Source organism: Cibotium barometz, chromosome 4 (assembly GCF_041138505.1).
Source record: "Cibotium barometz isolate CiBa-2024 chromosome 4, ASM4113850v1, whole genome shotgun sequence".
Lineage (NCBI taxonomy): Eukaryota > Viridiplantae > Streptophyta > Polypodiopsida > Cyatheales > Cibotiaceae > Cibotium > Cibotium barometz.
In genome coordinates this window covers 29659038-29678577 of record NC_141049.1, presented here as the reverse complement: position 1 = coordinate 29678577, position 19540 = coordinate 29659038, and positions in this window count along the sequence as shown.

Below are 19540 nucleotides of genomic sequence, written 5' to 3'. Positions count from 1 at the left end.
TGGAATTGGAATTGGTTTGGACCACACATGGTTTTTTGGTAAACCATGGGTTGGCTTAGTGCATGAGTGGTGTTGAGCTTCCTCAACTCAAGTTGTTTTGGTACATGGTAGGCTCTTGCTATAATAAACCTATCTAGTCCTTTTCTTTTGGAGTTAACTAACTCAAGTAGTTTTGGTACATGGTGGGCTCTTGCTTTAATAAAACTGTCTAGTCCATTTCTTTTGGAGTTAACTAAGTTGATGTGAAGTGCATGGTTGTTGGAACTCATACATACCAAATTAGGTGAATCTCATGCATATGAAGGAGCCAACTTCTACATAAAGGGACCCCATCCTCATTTTTCCTCCATGCCTAGTAAATGCTCATCATTTGCTTTGAAAATATTCCCTTTTCATCATGCAGTACTGTATGACGCTCTTACAGCTTGTAGTACCACCCAAGCTAGTCAACTAGGTCATTTAAGCCAACCTTGGAAGTGTTAAGGGCACTTAAATCTAGGCTAGAACGAGTGAAGAGCTTGGAGGTGATTTTCTTCATTCTGCAACACACTCACATCAAGCCTTGGGCATATCTCAAGTAGGTTATCAAGTCCTTTATTCAAAAGTTTGAATTTGTAAAGGTACATAGTCCTTTTTAAGCTTATAGTTTTTGCTTTTTCAAATTTCAATTATCTGTTAAATTAAATAGAAAAGAGGCTCATAAAAATCCATTAGAGGTGTGTATGTGTAGACTCTATTAAATTTAGTCAAGTATGCACAATGAACTTTAGGGTAGGAGTTTAAATTAAAAATTGAGGAGCTTTAAAGAAAGTTAGAAAATAGTGTTCTACTGTATAAACAAAATTATTATGGTAGAACCATAGGGTAAAAGCTTCCGAAGTGTTTTCTTGATTGGCCTTAGGGGAACCCCTGTAACTTACCATAAACCATTTTAGTCCTAGATCACAATTGGAATAAAATTAGAAGAATTAAGGTTTAATGGGCTATGTGGAGGTTACCTTATTAAATTAACTATGTACTCTAATTGTGCACACAAACGTAGTTTCTATTTCTTTCTTTTCATATATAGAACTTTGGCATTTTCTTGGATTAGCAAGAGTAAATTTTAGGATAAAAGAGTTTTAAAATTAGCCTCAAAATTCTAGCAAGAGTTGGTGAGAATAAAAAGGAGGATAAGCCAAACTTTGAAGCAGGTTCAAATGTGCCTAAATTATATAAACCCTTGTGCACCCTTATGTGTATGAACTTGCATATTTTACACCCTTAGGGAACCCTTAAAGTTTGAGATAAAGTGATGATTAAATCTTAGAATTTTATGATGTTTTGCCCTGGATATGCACTAATATCCCTAATGGTACACCCTAGAGTTCTCTTTTTTCTAGAGAGAGAGTGCTATCTTTTTTTAAGTCTCTACATAATAGGAGTAGGTAGAAGTATGATATAAAATAATTGGTAAAGTCCTGGAAGCAAATTGACTTTATATGAGTAAGGAGAAAGATAGTTTATCATTGATAGATGAATCAATGAGTATAGATAAAGATAAAGGTTATCTTTTAAACCTAGTAAATGCTCATCATTTTCTTTCCCTTTTTATCTTGCAGTACTTGTATGACACTCTTACACCTTGTAGTACCACCCATGCTAGTCAACTAGGTCATATAAGCCACCCTTAGTAGTCTAAGGGCACTGAAATCTAAGATAGAAGGAAGCGTGGGTTTTTGAGAGCTTGGAGGTGATTTTCTTCATTCTATAGCACACTCACATCATGCCTTGGGAATATCTCAAGAAGGTTATCAAGTCCATTGTTCAAATTTCTGAATTTGTGAAGGTAAATAGTCTTTTTAAGCTTAAAGTCTTTGCTTTTATATTTTTCAATTCTCTATTAAATGAAATCGAAAATAGATGTGCATAAAGATCCATTAGAGGTGAATCTTATGTGTAGAGTCTATTAAATTTAGTAAAATAAACCCTATGTAAGGTATGCACGATCAACGTTGGGGTAGGGGTTTAAATTTAATCTTGGGGGAGAAGACCTTAGAAAATAGTGTTCTACACTACCAACAAAATTATTCCGGTAGAATCATAAGAAAACTTTTAAAGTGGTTTTGGAAACCTTCGGGGAAGCCTTGTAACTTACCATAAACCATTCTTGTCCTAGATCATAATTGGAATAAATTAGAAGAATTAAAGTTTAGTGGGCTATGTGGAGGTTACCTTGTTAAATTAATTGTGTACTCGAATTGTGCACATAAATGTAGTCTCTATTTTTTTCTTTTCATATATAGAACTTTGGCCTTTTCTTAGATTGGCAAGAGTAAATTTTAGGATAAAAGAGTTTTAAAATTATCCTAAAAATTCTAGCAAGAGTTGGTGAGAAAAAAAAAGGAGGATAAGCCAAGCTTTGAAGTGGATTCAAGTGTGCCTAAATTACAGAAACCCTTATGGACCCTTGTGTGCATATGAACCTAAACATTTTACACCCATAGGGAACCCTTAAAGTTTGAGAGAAAGTGACAATCAAATCTTAGAATTTTATAATGTTTTGTTTTAGACATGAACTAATAACCCCGATGATAGAAGAGCAGTATTATGAAGAGCAATATTATGACCATAGACTTCTCTTTTTTTAGAGATAGAGTGCTACCCTTTTTTAGTCTCTACATAGGAATAGGTAGAAGTATGATATGAAATAATTGGTCAAGTCTCCTCAAAGCAAATTGACTTCATATGAGTCAGGATGATAGAGAAATTTTATCATTGTGATAGATGAATCATTGAGCATAGATAAAGATAATGAGCGATAAAGATTATCTTTTGATGTAGGGAAGATGAAATTAATGAGTATAGATAAAGATAAAGGTTATCTTTTGATATAGGAAAGATCTTTACAGAGAGAAAATTCCCCCTTTAGGAAAAAGCAAAGAGTTCATCAATTGGAATCATCTCTTTAAGCTAGGAAAAGATAAAGATAGAGCACTTAAAAATACACTTTTGAAGTGAAATACAAAAGGAAACAAGTAGTTGAAATACCCCAAGTAAATAGTAAACATACTTGATTTTTTCCCTAAATTCATCGTCCTTAGTATAGATCAAGACCTTGAATAAAGACCCTAGGATCAAAGGTGAGAATTTTGGCCCCTCTATTAAAACAAAGGACTCAATTATAACCTCAACAATAAAGGATTAGTAACACTTGAGAATATGCTTAGAGATGGCTCATAGAAAATAATAAAGGAGAAGATCTTGGGGATCTTGTGGCTTAAGGGAAGGATGGGTTCAACTATTTCTCAAGGATTGTGAAGGTTTGGACCAAGGATATTGGATCAAGAAACACATTCAAAGATTCAATGTGGACGACGGCGATTATCTCAATCGCGCTTTTACGATGCTTTACCCCATTTCACGATGCATGTATGATGCATGGTTGCTTGATCATGTTTGATATTTATTTGAGTATATACTGTTGTTAAAATACTTATTTGAGTGATGCATGGTTTCCTGATCATCAAGATTGATACTTATTTGAGTATCGTTTGTTAAAACAGTGTTAATGTGAGGAGCTTGTGAAGATACCACACAAGCTAATGTGTTGTTGAGTGGATGTCATATGAGTGGTGAGTCCTATCATAAAGAGGGTCGTTCGAGATCTTGACCCATCTCGATGGATGTGGATGTGCTCTTGACATGCCTGGTGTGAGGATAGAGGCCATATGGAGTGTACTAAGCCACGTAAGTCTGGGCTATGTGTTAGTCACGAGACTTTGGTGCGAACATAACCTAGAGTGTTCATGCCTTGGGAAGGGTATGAACTAGCAGAAGTGGATCTTGTTGATCCAATGTGGGATGCGAGACATGTGGGCTCCTCATCGGTGGACGGTAGCACAAGTTGGAGTGCTCGGGCCAAGTGGTTCATATCTTCCTGTTTCAAGGAGTAGAGGTTTGGTACAAGGAGATATTTTTTATACATGAGATATTATTTTAATTGCTAGTTGTATGATATTATAAAGTTTCAATATGATCTTCAGTATGTATGTTTTTTGGTACTTTTGATGTATAAAAGCTTTAAGTTTAATGTCAAAGGAGCTGTATACCATGAAGTGTGTGGGTGAACTGTTTTTCAGTGCTTCGGTTGAGTGTGCCGAGTAGTGAATCAAGAATATCAATTATGGTTGTGTGAGTTGCACCGGCTTCATCGGCTCAGTGGTAGGATGGCAAGCTAGGCATAAGGGATTGGATGGAGTCTAGGCTGTGCCTATAGATCTAGTGGAACTAGAAATTGGACACACCACTAAAAAGTAGGAGGCAAGGTGGACCCAAATACTTTCCAAACGAAACCAAATTCTATTTTAGTATCGAGCAATTAAACTCTAGGAGATGATGGAGTTAGTCCAAAGGTGAGCGCCTATTTGCTTCATTGTTTGCTGAATCTCATGATTAAGGAGTAGACGTTAGAAAGAGTGTTGTACACATATTGTACAAAGCCATTAGTTGTCTCTTACTTGTGAGAATCCTGAAGGGAACTCAGAGTGGCAAGAATAAGATTAAATCAAGGGTTCAAGGACACTTTAGGCATTAAGAATTTCTTATTTTGGGCTTCTTTGACACTTCTTTCTCAAAAACTTTCAAAGGGATGCAAACAAAGAGCATGGCCTTAAGCAAATTGAGCATCAACTAAGAGGAGAATTTCAAAGGTTTTGTCAACATTTTCTTTTTGCATATTTTATTAAGGGTTATTATATTTCACGAGTCAACCATGATAATGACAACTTCTCTCTTGAGCAAGAGGGTGATTCTACACATGAAAGTACTTTTTATGATCCAAGTATAACCTATAATAAAATCAGTTCCTAGATTTCATGCATCTTTTTGTAGATTTCATTAAGGGTTATTATATTTCACGAGTCAACCATGATAATGACGACTTCTCTCTTGAGCAAGAGGGTAATTCTACACATGAAAGTATTTTTGATGATCCAGGTATGCCTAAAATTCTTGAAAATATGCTTCCACCTCATATGCTTCTAACAAATATTAATTAATTAATTAGTTAAAATAATAAATAATAATAATGAAAGAAAAATTTAAGGACAAGGAAGAAACCTATAGTAAAATTAGTTCCTAGATTTTATGCATCTTTCAACATTATAGTAGAAGAACATCTTATGCCTAAGATTATCACTGACCAACCATTAGACTAACAATTACTAATGATCAATTCTTAGTTTATAATGGTGTATATGTTACTCTAACTTACTAAAATAATTAATAGAAAAGAACCTAAATACAAAGTAGGAGATAAACCTTCAAGTCATCACCTTTAACAATAGCAATAAAACCTTGCAATGCCAATTGATCTTCCAACAAAAGAAATGTTTTTACAAATCTGAGGACCCATACCCCCTACATACTATATAATACATCTTTCAACCAAGGAAATAGTTTTTACAAATGTGACGACCCCTACCCCTTATATACTATATAATACATCGGTTGGAAGAAATGTTTTTACAAATCTGAGGACCCCTACCCCCTACATACTATATAATACATCTTTCAACCAAGGAAATAGTTTTTACAAATGTGACGACCCCTACCCCTTATATACTATATAATACATCTCCTGAAGGCATGGTAATGGTATGCACGCGTATCAAGTAGAGAGCCCCACCTAGAGGCATCATACACACTGGTGGCTTAGTGTTTAGCTAGCTAGCAGCATGTGTCTCGTATCTACCTTGACAAACCTTACACTGGGAAATGCGTATGAAGTAGGAAGACGGAATTGCTTCAAATGCTTATGACCGGGAGGGCAAAGGACAAGGTAATTTCAGAGATGTTTGGGGATAACAAAAAAACGTTGCTGCATATGAAGAAAGAGTTGTATTGGGAAGAGCTAATAGGGGAGGCGGACTCTATTTTGGAGGGTTTATTGGTATATGATGATGTTATCTATGTCCCACCATTTATGCAATGGGTGTTTGTTTTCATCATGTATTTAGTCTTTTATCTGGATTCTTCTCACTATCACACCCGATTCTAATGTATACTTCAACCCATTTCATACTTTTAATTTTTTGTTTTCATTGTGTATGTAAATTATGTCTTGTGTAACCACTACATGTGTATAGATTTAGGGTGTTACAAAGTTTCTTCATGTGTGTTGCTCCTGGTATTCTCCAAGAATGCAGCAGATCATGAAGATCATGTGCGCAAAGTCTTGGAGATGCTAAGGAAGCACCAACTCTTTGCAAAAAAGAGCGAGTGCACTTTCTATGCTGACCATGTCGTCAAATACTTGGGATTCATAGTATCTAAAGATGGGATTTCTCCTAACCCCACTAAAATCCAAGCAGTCGTGGATTGGTCAAAGCAAAAAATAGTGAAAGAAGTCAGAAGATTCCTAGGATTAACCAGATGGTATATCCTTTAGAATCTTTATACCCAAGTATGCTCAAATAGCATTCCCTTTGACTAACCTTCTCAAGAAGAGCACCCTATTTCATTGGACTGCTATGTGAAAGAGTGCTTTTGATAAGCTAAAGACAACTTTAGTAACCAACCTTGTCTGTAAATTGCCAGAATTTTCTAAACCCTTTCAGGTAGTTACAGATGCCAGTGGTTTTGCACTAGGAGGAACTCTTATGCAGGAAGGTCATGCAATAGCCTATGAATTCATAAAGCTCAGAACACATGAGAGAAATTATGCTGTCCATGACTTGGAGTTACTCTCAGTAGTTTATGCTCTGAAGTTGTGGAGACATTATCTCTTGAGATATAGATTCACCTTGATGACAGATCATCAAAGTCTAAAGTGGTTTTTCACCCAAAGGGATCTTAACATGCGTCAAAGAAGATGGATGCAGACCCTGTAGGAATTTAACTTTGAGATAAAGTACTAGCCAGGGAAAGAAAATGTGGTAGCTGATGTGCTCAGTAGGAAAGCCTCCTTGCTTTGCAATAACATTGGTGTCAAATCCATTGATTAGTGAAGCAAGAGAGAAAATTATGCAGGAGACAGATTCTTTGTCCCTATTGCTACCCTACTGATGTAGAAAAGCAAGACTCCTCAGGAAATGAGTCTAGTTATTGGGTACAAATTGGACGAAGGATGCATGTGTTACAATAATCGGCTATGCATTCCTAATGATGAGGAAACAAAGGGAAAAATTCTAAGGGAAGCCCATGATAACCCGACACAACTGAACATTCAGGGTTCATAAAGACCTACATACTTATAAAGAAAAACTTCTTCTAGCCAGGACTCAAAAGGGATGTACTCAGTCATGTACGTCAGTGCTTAACATGTCAAAGAGTCAAGGAACAAAGGGTTAAGATGCGAGGAAAGATGCATCCCTTAGACATTCCACAAATGAAGTGGGAATGTATTAGTATGGATTTTGTTACTAGATTACTGTCACTGCAATCAGGTGACAACTTCACTTTTATGGTAGTTGACAGATTAACCAAGGTTTCCCATTTGATTCCAGTAAAAGAAACCTACTCTGCACAGTGGATGTTGCCAGAGTCTTCCTCAAGGAGATTTTCAGGCTACATGGCTCTTACCCAGAAGAATAGTGAGCGATAGAGATTCTAAGTTCACATCAAGGTTCTGGACTGCATTCTTCGAAGCAGTAAGAACTTCCTTAGATCTCAGTACATCTTATCATCTAGAGACAGATGGTCAGACTAAAAGAGTAAACCAAGTAATTGAAGATATTCTTCGGTCATGTTGTGGCAGAGATCCCAAGAAGTGGTTAAGCTACTTACATCTAGTGGAGTTTGCTTACAATGCCTCTTATCATCGAAGTATCGGGATGAGCCCATTCAAAGCTCTGTACTACAGACAAGATTGTCTCACACCATTAACTTGGTCCGACCCATTGATCAGGGTCGAGATGTCTAGACAGATGCTTGATGATATGGAGCAGCAAATGCAAGCAATCCGCAAAGACTCTCAAGGCTGCCCAGGATAGACAAAAGCAGTATGTTGACAAGAAAAGAACAGAGAGTGTTTGAAGAAGCAGATATGGTCTTCATTCATGTACGACGACCCAAGAGAAATTCTTTATCTCTAGGGAAGTACAAAAAGCTATCTCCAGATATTGTGGACCACACGCCATTACTAAGAAAGTAGGAGATCTAGCTTATAAACTTCTTCTGCCTCCCCATCTCAAAGTACGTAATGTATTTTACTTAAAAAGTATGTACCCAGCCCGAGTCATGTGTGCTGGATGATGAATAGTTGACTTCTCAGACTCAATGCCAGATGGAACTCCAGCTTAAAGAAATCCTTGAATTTTGGGAGAAGGTTCTCAGGAATAGAGTTCTTAGAGAATTTTTGGTCAAGTGGAAGTTCTACCCTTTAGAGGACGCTACTTGGGAGAAAGAAGAAGAGTTGGTAAAGGATTACCTCCACTTTGCAAGATGAGGACATCTCGTGTTTTTCAAGTGGGAGAGGATGTAAGGTTCCTCCTCAGCCCTAAAGGATGTATAAGCTCTCCTCAGTCCCCATTCATTCCCTATTTTGGAATGCAAGAAAACATTGTTTTCCTTTGTTTTGGTCTAGAGAGAGAAAATATTGTAGATAGAGGTAATATAGTTTTGAGATATTTTTGGATATAAAGTTATCCCTTTTATTCAAGATGAATTCTCTTGAAACCAAGTTCAAATTTTTTTTTCCAATGTGCATTAGAAATTAACTAATTATGTGTATAAGAGACCTTAGCCTAAGGGTCCACATTTTCAAATTTTTTTTATTAATGTCCAAATATGGTTCTAAAGGGCCAATAAGATTAATCCAAGTGTTGGGATGACAGAAATACAAAGAATAAAAGAAAATACCCCAAAAATGAGTAAATGATCACATAAGATGAACTCATCACATCTATTCACCTCACATCTCATCACCTCTCTTCCGATCACATCCCATTACATCTATTCATAGAATTTAAACATAGAATTTAAGAACATTCTAATTTTTTATATAAATATTCTTTACGCATCTATTTATGCATAAAATTCAACTTCAGTGGGAATAACACTTTTATAAAAATCATTTTATGCATCTATTTATGCATAAATTCAATTTTAAGGAAAATAACACTTTTGAAATAAAAATAAATCCTTTATGCATCTTTCTATGCATAAAATAAATTTTAATGAGAATAACACTTTTGAAAGAAAAATAAATCCTTTATGCATCTTTCTATGCATAAAATCAATTTTAATCAGAATAACACTTTTGAAAGAAAAATAAATCCTTTGTGCATCTTTTTATGCATAAAATCAATTTTAATGAGAATAACACTTTTGAAAGAAAAATAAATTTCCATTATGCATCTTTCTATGCATAAAAAAATAAATTTCCATTATGCATAGAAATTAAATTCAATGAAAATAACACTTTTATAATTAAAAAAAATCCATTATGCATCTTTCCATGCATATAAATTAAATCCAATGAAAACAACACTTTTATAATTAAAAAAATTTTAATATGCATCTTTCTATGCATAGAATTTAAATTCAATGAAAACAACACTTTTATAATAAAAAGATTTCCAATATGCATCTTTTTATGCATAGAAATTAATTTCAATAATTAATATCAATGATATCCATGCATATTCATAGATGAATATGTATATGGAGTAAATAAAAATATTTCTTTTAGAATGCACAAACGGTGGGAATTACTCTTTTATAATAACATAAAAATAGACCTTGTTTTCCACAAAATTTAAGAAAATTTTGCCATAACCTCCTTTGTATGGCTGACCATTTCTCAATTTTTAACATTCTATTTTCAATTTAAAATTAACTCCAATTTGAAGTAAAGTACTCTAATCTACTCAATTTGGAGAGGCTTCTATTTATAGAAAAAAATGAGCCTCTAACCAAGCAAACTGATACTAGAATTTTCGAGATCAGTTTGGTCAATTTTTGACCATTTTTTGGTCAGTTTAGCTTACTTTTTGGATCTAGTTGAAACGGGAGAGAGGAGAGATGAAAATATCTCATTATTTATGAGTTTAAAACTCCTCCACACATGTGAAATAGGCACCTCCTTCATGAGGGGAGATCCCCACACTGAGGTGTCAAAAATGTATCATTTTCTCTAAATATCTCTTCTTTTTTAGCTAATAAACCTTGTCCTTAGTTAACTCTTCATCTTATGTGACCATTTACTCATTTTTGGGAGATTTTCTTTTATTCTTCAATTTATCTCCTCCCTACATTTGGATTAATCTTATTTGTCCATAGGACCCTTAATTGGAGCATAATTCAAAAATTTCTAAAAATCTGGACCCTTAGGCTAAGGTCCTTTATACCTATTTTTCATTAATTCCAATTGCACATCGGAAAGTTCTTTTTGAATTTCTATTTCTTCAGGGAAAACCATTTTAGACACTAGGAGGATTTTTATATCCAAAAATATCTTAATTTTGAATTACCTCTCTCTAGATATTTTCTCTCTCTAGACCAAAACAGGGTAAAATAGGATCTTTCTTTTATTTCAAAGAGGGAAATAATTATAAGATCAAAAGGGAAGGTTCTTACACCTGCACCTCAAAAGCCGGAGGGAGGAATCTTAGATTCAGAGTAGGACATGATTAAATTGATCCTACTAGGATAGCTTACCAAGGTTCGAACCAATCATTTGAGGTATAATAAGTGTGATTTATTGGAGACTACACAAGCCTAGCAATCTATCAAAAATTTTGTGGAGTTTAGAAGGAGAACGAAGTCCAATTCTTTATCCACACTGAATATAGCAGGTCACCTACAAACCTATTTTACAAGTACAACTATCTATTACTCATAAATTGAATTCTTATCATATGAAATTGACATTTTTATATAAATTAAATTAGGAAAGTAATTTATTAATTTCTGCACATTTTTCAAGACCAAAGACGTGTATGGTCTAGTCTCTATCCTCTTACTTTGCCTAAACCTTAGTAGAACCTTAGTAAATTGAGGAACCTTTTGTTGCCTTGAACCTTAAGAAGTTTAGAAAACTTGTTTCTAACCCTAGAAGAATTTACCATGTAACTATATTATGGGAGAAGCCTTAGGACAAAGCAAAATTTTAGAGAGAGAAGATTTGTCTAGATGCTTGAAATTGTGGGTTAACCTAAGTCTAGATAGCCTTTAAGTTAAATTATTGAATGATGGGATTTAATTAAGAGAGTTATAATTAGTTTATAATTTGAGATTTGTTCTTATGCCTAGAGAGAGCAAGCAAGATAAGGGTGTAGAGAGAGAAAAATAGCACAAAAATGAGGAAAATATCCTAGTTTAAAAACATGAAACTAGGCTTTGTTAGGATCCATATTTAGAATTCTTTTTTAGTTTTGATGCAAGAACAACCAAGATTTTAGAGAGAGAACTTCTAGAAAGAGAATGAGAGAGAGAGAGAGAGAGAGAGAGAGAGAGAGAGAGAGAGAGAGAGAGAGAGAGAGAGAGAGAGAGAGAGAAGTTAACCAATATGCATGGGTAAGGTTATTAGGTCAAGAATAGAACAAAACCCTAGAATTGACTTTAGAAAATAAAATTATATTAAATGTGGATAAATTAGATCAATATCTCCCCAGAAACATATGTTAGAGACAAAATCCTTAAATAAGGAAAATTGTGTACTTTAATCAACTTAGTCTAAAGTTATATCTTCTTAGAAGGAAATTTTTGAGGTGCACTTAAGAGAACAAGTTCTTAAGTTATGAAGGATTTGACATCCCAGTGAGATCAAGGAAAATGAATTCAAGAAATCAAGGTTGGGATATATTAAGGAACTTTCATGGAAGGGAAAGTCCTTAAGAATGACCAAATAGAACCTAAATAAGCCTAACTACTTTGAATGTGAATATAGTGACATATATTATGGAAGCCTATGAAGCTACTGCACAAGTTTATGGATTTCTTTGTGGGTGTCCATGGGGTGCATCACACTAAGGCAGTAAATCCGAGACCTTAACCCTTCTAGGGATATGTTTGTACTCTTGGTACGATTGGTGTGATGGACTGGAAGCAGCTCCAGAGTAAAATGGGCTGGGTAGTGCCTAGTGGCTAATAAGTATGCATGCTAGTATGTGTGTGTGTGTGTGAACTTATCCTGAGTGGTATGTGTGAGTAAGGTGAAAATTTTAACTATAGGTGCATGATCTCACATTGGATCTATAGGTCCAATGGTGGGAGGAAAGCTATACCCGTGGGATTAGATGATTTAAACACTAGAAAGTGGGCAAATTAGGAAAACCCAAGTTACAGGTACTTTCCCAAAAAAAACAAATTTGGGACGACTAAATTAGTCTAGTACTCTTAAATAGGGATAAAAGAATTACGGGAGTCAGGACATCTTTAGGTCCAATGGTGGGAGGAAAGCTAAACCTGTGGGATTAGATGATTTAAACACTATAAAGTGGGCAAATTAGGAAAACCCAAGTTACAGGTACTTTCCCAAAAAAAACAAATTTGGGACACTAAATTAGTCTAGTACTCTTAAATAGGGATAAAAGAATTACGGGAGTCGGGACATCTTTTTGAGCCTTGGGGAGACGCTTGATGTGAACTAATTGTGAAAATTATGAAGGGAAAAAAACTAGATGAATCATTCACCTTTCCTACATTTTTCTAGTCAGCAGACTAAGACAAGCTAATGGAATAGCCAAGCATTAGGACATTACGATATGAGGCCCTTATTGTAATTCCCCTACCATAGATGGAGGGGTAGGAGTCTCATACTTCAAGACTACTTTTAGTCACCCGAAGTGAGTCACTCTACCCTTATTGTAATTCCCCTACCATAGATGGAGGAGTAGGAATCTCATACTTCAAGACTACTTTTAGTCACCACAAGTTTACCATCTTATCTTTGGGTTTAATGCTTGCTCCTGTGATGTCCAAATGTCTCATAAATAACATTTATTATGAATATCTTGACAATTTAATTCTTGTCTCATGAATAACATTTATTAGGAATATCTTAACAATTTCATTCTTGTCTTTCTATATGCCTTCTTTGTCTACTCAAAAGATGAGCAAGATCATGAGATGCATCTTAGGATGGCTTTAGAGAAGCTTAGAGACAACAATTTGAATGCAAAAATGAGTATGTGTCTCTTTAATAAAGATAAAATGTTTTATTTAGTTTGTGTAAGATCAAAAGATATCATCCATATGGATCCATATAAAGTGAAACTTTATCCTATGGTGGTGGACTCCTAGAACTTGATGGATGTGAACTTACCCTTCCTCAATGGAGACCTCAAGAAGTAGGACTATGTAGAGCATCTCCAAGGATGAGTGCATGTTATACAAGACTTTGGATGGCCTAAAAAAGGCTCTCCAAGCTTGGTATGAATGAATTGATTCCTTTTTTCAAGTCTCATTTAAAGTCTTTTAAATGCAAACTTGTAAGTTTTTCTTTGCATGGTCATTGTGTCTTCTATGTGGAGTAATGAGGAAAATGTTAATCACACTAAGGAATCACACTAATTAATAGACAGTTTGAGATGACACCTCTCATGCATTATTTCTTAAGCATTGAAATTTGGAAGGATTGAGAAAGATCTTTATCTTTCGCTAAAAGGGGATACTAAAGGCATTTAGCATGGCCCTGAGTACAAGTAGTTGTGACACCTATGGAAGCTGGCTCAAAGCTTTCCATGGAGAATGCTTCACCACTACTCCAAACGAAATATTTGGGACACCTATGGAGGTTGGTTCAAAGATTTCTATATGCTTCACCATGGGTAGATGCGACCTTGTGTAGGAGACTTATGCAAATTTTCTTGTGTAATACTAGGTTACACATCAGCTTTGCTATCACTATCAAAGGCAAGATCTTTATCTAACCAAAAGGGAACCATTGGAAATAGCAGGGATGAGTAGGCATGAGGACAGTTGTACTATGTCCATGGAACACTAGCTTATGGCATCACCTATACTATAGGAATATTTCTTTGTTTATTTGTGACTTAGATTGGGCCGGTGATATTTGGACACTAGATGCTTAGTGAAAAGTTATTGCTTCATGCTTCATTTAGGATGTATTTCATGGATTATCAAGAAGCGAGCCTACTGTGTGACAAGGCTAATGTTGCCTTCTCTTTGTAGCTTCTTATGAGTCATTGTAGTGGTTCAGGTGGATCTTAGAGGATGTGGCAGTAAAGCAACCAATGGTTTCGCATTGTTGCATGGCCATTGCAACAAAATGAGCTTTCCATGCTAGAACCAAGCACATTGAGATTTAGTATCACCTTGTGTGTGAGCTCATCATGTATGAGTAGGTGCACATAGCCTACTGCCCAATTGTGTTGATATGGTGTTCATCAACGCTCTTGGGTGGCAGGGAGCTGCTAGAGCAACATTGATAATGGCTCAGCATTGAGCCTTGTACTTCTATATGTTTGTTGAGGGAGGGCACCGTTACTCTATTTTGTAATAGCTATTTGCGGATAAGAGAGGTTAACTTGGGCTTATATGAAGCGGTAATCTTAACAGTTGTATTAACACAGGCCATAAAAGAAAAATTTGTCAAGAGTAGCAAGAGAAATGAACACAATGATATTAATAATCATATATTATGATTGCAGGAAAAACTCTGGACTGAGAGTGAAAAAACCTGTGACTCAATGTACAAGAGAGTGAAGGGAGATGATGGCTAAGGAAGGCTCACAAACTAGAGAATACATACACTAAGGCATGTCTCTCTCTTTGTGAGGGTGCTTATTTAAACCCAAGCATGCCTTGATGCCTTAAAGCCCAAGCTGAATGTCTTGTCATTCAAGCTAGATGCCTTGAGGCCCAAGCCAGATGCCTTATGGGTCAAGCCGGGTACTACTTGTAAAGATAAACTTTACAAGTGCACTACCTTCATGTGCACATGGGTGTAGTCTGAAAAGTGTACCTTTCAGAGTGAGGTGTACGCTACCAACATGCCCAATAGATAGCATTTTTATATTTTGTGGTCGACAAAAAGGTGCAACCACTCACCCAAGCCACGTGGGCTACATTATATCAATTTTGGTGCAATGCGCGTATAATAATTCTACTAACCCTTCGTGAGCTAGCATGTCAATAACACAATTATTTGTGCCCTTGACGTGTTCACATTTGAACTTCCAGCAGCAGCAGGCAAACCATCCCGCCCCCACTGGAGAAGTCGACTGTTGTCGATTTTTCGCACATTTTCTGAAGAGAGAAAGCGCATGAAATTATTGAGATATTTCTTTAGGGTGAACTCCATGGGAAGAACAAATAGCCAAAAATTCTCAAAACAATTTTTGGCGGATAGAATTTCCTTGTGGATGGAAGGGTAATTTAGTTCTGTGTCATGAAATCTTCCCGAGCATATTTGCAAATTTCTTCCTTCCCATCCTTTGATTCCATGAGAATGCCACCCCAATATTTGTCAGAGGCATCTAAATAGATTGTAAGATGTCCATCTAGGGGGAGACGCATCTTTGGAAGAGAGAGGTATTTTTCCTTGAAGGTTGAGAGGGTAGATCCAAGAGATATAGTTGAGACATCCAAGGAACCTTTGTGCAACCTTAACATCCAAAAACTTTTTGGGAAAACTACAAATCTTCTATATAACATCTTCCTGGAGCATTATCTGTCCCAAATAGATTTTTACTCCTAAAAATTTTATCTTCTGAAGGAACATATGAAGCTTTGTTTCAGAAATCACAAATCTATATTTTTGAAGTTCATTGAAGACTTGTTCTAGGTGCTCGAGGTGCTCTTTGAGACATTTTGAGAAAATTAAAATCTGGTCAATGTAAGGAGCTGCAAATTTCCTGAATTGCCTGAAGATCGAGTCAATGCATCTTTGGAATTCCGATGGTGCATTCTTTAATCCGAACGGCATCACTTTCCATGAAATTGTCCATGTGGGACTACAAAGGCCGTTTTATGTTTGTCTTTCTTGACAATCGTGATTTGATGAAAACCGGACTTCATGTCTAGTTGAGAGAACCATTTAGGAGCAGAGATTGACCTAATCAAATCGTCCTTTTTAGGGATAGGATACCTTTTATCTGTTAGATGCTGGTTCAGCTTCCTGTAGTCTATCACCATTCTCGTTTTCCCTCTTTTGATTTCATTATGATTGTTGACGAAGAAAGCAGAAGAGGACCAGTATGAATCTACTTCTTCGATCAATCCTTTGGCTAGCATTTTTTGGATAAGGCTCTTGCATTCCTCAAGATCATCAGGATTCATTCCAGGGGGTGAGACGCTTTAGTTGAAGTGGCTCCTTTTAAGTGGTAGCTCGACTTCAAATTTTGATCTTTCCCATCTGGCAAGGGACTCCTTGGAGCAAAGGGTTAGATACTTTTTATGCATAGCATCGATTTCTGCAGCATACCTTTGCCTTTCCAGTGTTGAAGAACGCCTCTATAGAATCCTCTTTGTTCGGTAGCTCGACTACCTTCTTTATAGGGCTGCTTGTAAGGGTGACTGCTCCTTTTATCTTCAGATCTTCATAATGTCACTTTTTAATCTTGATTCTGAAGATGTTCCTTTCGGGATACACTACATACATTTCAAAAGTGTGCAGAAAGTTGGTGCCGATTAGGATATCGCAGTCATGTTTCTCATGGACATACAATCTGATGGGAGAACTACTAGATTGTTGATCAGGATATTCGTGACAAATGTCTCTGTGATTAGCCCTTAAGTTCCATTTGCATCAGTGACATCTATTCTGCATTTGTTCATCCTTTTGGGTTGAATGAACCCTGGCTTGATTAGGCTTATTGTGGCACCAGTGTCGATGAACATGTTGAGGGAGATGAAAGCAGATTGATTGTTGGCAATCTCTATTCTGATCCTTGTTCCTAGAATTATCTGATCGAGAGAGCTACTGACCATCTTGATACTGGTTTCCAAGGAATTGGCCAGTGCTTCTATGCATTGTATTTGTAGTAACTCCATTTTGGCCAGGAGCTCACCATTCTTTTCTAGTAGACAGTCGAGATCTTCCTGTTGTCTAGCAAGTGCCTTTTTGTACTTTTCAGGTTCTTCCCTCAGCTACATATTATCCTTGGCAGATGATTGATTATCCATTATGGCCTGGTTGTAGTAGTAGCTCACCTGTCTCAGTTTTATGATTGTTTAGCCAATTCTGCTTTAAGCTTTGTCACTTCTTCCGTGTTGCTTTGGAATTTTCCTTTCACCTTGACTAGTAGTTTGGGTGGAGATTCATCTCTGCTCCAAGAAAATCCCTTTGTTATTTATGCTACCTACTGTAGGGTGAGATGATTCTTCTTCTTTTTAGAATGTTCCTCTTCCTTTGAGTCCTCTGATTGTCGCAATAGTTCTTTAAGCTGTTTGTACTGCTGTTTTGAAGATCGGTTGTTGTGGAGGAATTCTTCTTCTTCATTGTAGTTGGGTGTTCCCAGTGGTAGTTCCAATGTCCCCTATTGATGCTCGATTTGCTTCCATTTCTTCTTTTCAGAACCAAGAAACTGAGGTTTAGTTTTGAAAGCATTGATTTTGACAGTTTTCACTAGTTCTTCTCCGAAGTGGGAGGAGGATTCTTCCTGAGAAATCCATGAGAACGTCCACAGAGATATCTCCAGCAAGTTCTGAATCTGTTTGAATCAATTCATACTTTGCATTTTCTGCGAGCTGAACCTTTACTTTCCTTTTACTTGCCTTGGGGTAATCTTTGGCATAGTGGCCTTTCTTGCCACAGAGAAAGCATGCATCCCCTATATTTTTTGCTTTCTTTCTGAAGGCTCCTCTGAATGGTTTTCTTTTGAAAAACCTTTTGTGTCCTTTGGAGGCTTTGTGTTTTGCCTTATCTGACTTCTTACAAGAGCAACTTTCCATTCCAAACTTGCATCCATAGTTTCTAGATTTATTCCAGGTATCACAAAGCTTAACTGGAAGGTTTGCTCTTTCATTATAACTCTTCATCATTTTTTATGCCCTTTTATCTCTACACATTTGTTGGAGAGTGAGAGAAGGATGTGCCTATGCACTTCTCTAAATGTAATGTTCTGAAGCTGCTCAAAACCTCTGTTACCTGCTTCATCTTCTGTGGTTCGAAGATCTTTAATAGCATTTTCTAATAACTCCTTTGGATAAGAGTTTATGTAAAAGTGTTTGGCCGAGGGATCATTCCATTGCTACCCTTGGTAGATCTTGAAAGTGTTGAATATTATCCCAATATTCGTTGATTCTTCTTAGATCATAGCAATTTATTCTCCATAACTGTCTTTTATAATGTTCCTTCTCATCAACTGCTTCTCCAAAAAATACCTGAGTAGAAGCTTCTCAAGGGAGGCTGTCCCTTTGCCCATCTCTATGGTTTGTGTTTATATAGGAAGCGTGTACCACCATGTTCTCAAATTTCCTTCAAAGAAGGTAAGTAGGGTGAGCATCACCTAATTTGGATCTTTTTTATTGATGGAGGTTTTTCTGAAGAAGTATGTAGTCATTCTATCAAGGATCGCTCTGGCTTGTTGCTTTGTAAGGCCATCTAGGTTGATTGATTGCAGTTCTCCTTGGTTTAGTGGCTTTGATGTTGATGGCTCTCCTTTCTCAAAGGGGAGTACTTCCATATTGACCTTTCCATTGTTGCTTCTGATGAGTTCGGGTTTTGCAAGCCGTTTGTTGTAGTCAAAGACTCTTTTAGAGTCATCAACTTTCTCTTCCCAACTAAATGTGAAGGATTTTCCTTCTCCCATGTCTTCATCATCTATTACCCATGCAACTAGGAAAATAGGTTGGTCATTCCAGACGTAGGGAGATCTTCTTGTGATATTATTTATGTCTTCTTCTTCAGGGATCTTTCTACCATTTGTGCCTTCATGAGAGATGCATTCTCTCCATCCAATATCAGCTTCTAAGAAATTGATGGTAGAAGGAGCTTCTTGCAACATGAATGTTGCGGGTTTTGTGCCTACTTCCACACATTCTGGGGCTTCTTCATCATCCGAATCTGCAGACAATTCTTCAACTATTTCAAAGTCAAGATTTGGATTCAAACCTGATATTATGGCCTCATCGGTCTTTTGGGATTCGTTGCTCCTCCTGGTAAGCTTCATCTTTTGGAACATATCCATAACATTCTCCCATTTTTCTTCTGCAGCTTTGATGCTGGCCTTTTGTTGTCGAATGTCATCTTCCTTGTAAGACTGTATTGACGCCACCATTTCTATAGTGAGCGAAGATTTGTGGGTTTGTGAAGATGGCTCCTATGTTTGCTAAGGATATTTTCTTTAAGGATCCTGTTTAACATTGGCAAGTTTTCTGCAAGTGAATTCTTCAGTTCGATGTGGTTGAAAAGAATCCTTGAATCGATTTGGCTGAGTCTTTCATTTCCTTGCATGATAGCGTACCTGTTATGTATTGCCCTTTCATTTATTGCAGAAAGAGCCTTGGAGTGCCAGTTTCAAAAATAGAGAGACCAGTGTTTACTGCTTGATTAGCTAGTTGGTCTCCATATGGTGCATATAATGGTGACATCTGGGCTGGGAAATAGATTTTCGGTGTCACCTTGTTGTCGACCACCAGAGCAGGCGTG